This window comes from Neophocaena asiaeorientalis, unplaced genomic scaffold, assembly GCF_003031525.2.
Source record: "Neophocaena asiaeorientalis asiaeorientalis breed wild unplaced genomic scaffold, Neophocaena_asiaeorientalis_V1.1 scaffold789, whole genome shotgun sequence".
NCBI lineage: Eukaryota > Metazoa > Chordata > Mammalia > Artiodactyla > Phocoenidae > Neophocaena > Neophocaena asiaeorientalis.
In genome coordinates, this window is record NW_020172641.1 from 160,863 (window position 1) to 161,412 (window position 550).

Genomic DNA, 550 nt, shown 5'->3' on the forward strand with positions numbered 1-550 from the left:
TCTGTCAAATAAAAGGTGGGGCTGGTGGGGAGCCTGGGACCCCTCCTCTTCTTGGAGTCTATGAATTGCACCAGGATAATTCCCCAGGCACATAGAGCCCTGCAAGGCTATTTCACCCTCTGCGCAGCTTTGTCCCTCCAGACACATCCCTGAAATCTCTCATATCCTGGCCCGGTCTCTGGGGAGGGCCACCCAGGGGCCTCATCCCAAACCCCACAGGCCCTCTAAACAGGGAGGGTGTGTGTGTGTGCTGGCAACCCCAGAGGCAGCAGAGAAGGGGATATCCTGGGAGAAATGTCAGCACCCCCATCCATGTTACTCTTCCCTCTTGGGCCATATGCCATGGAAACCATACGTAAATATTTTGTACCCAGAAGCCAACCGCAGAGTCTAATAACGAGGAGTTTGGTACAATTTGTGACATAAGGTGTTTACCGACTGTGTGTTAATTACATTTGTACCAAAACAAACGTTGCTCTTCAAAAAAGGGGTGTGGGGTGTGGGCGGGAATAAAGTACTTAGGAGGCGGTTTCCAGAGAAACAGCAGCAA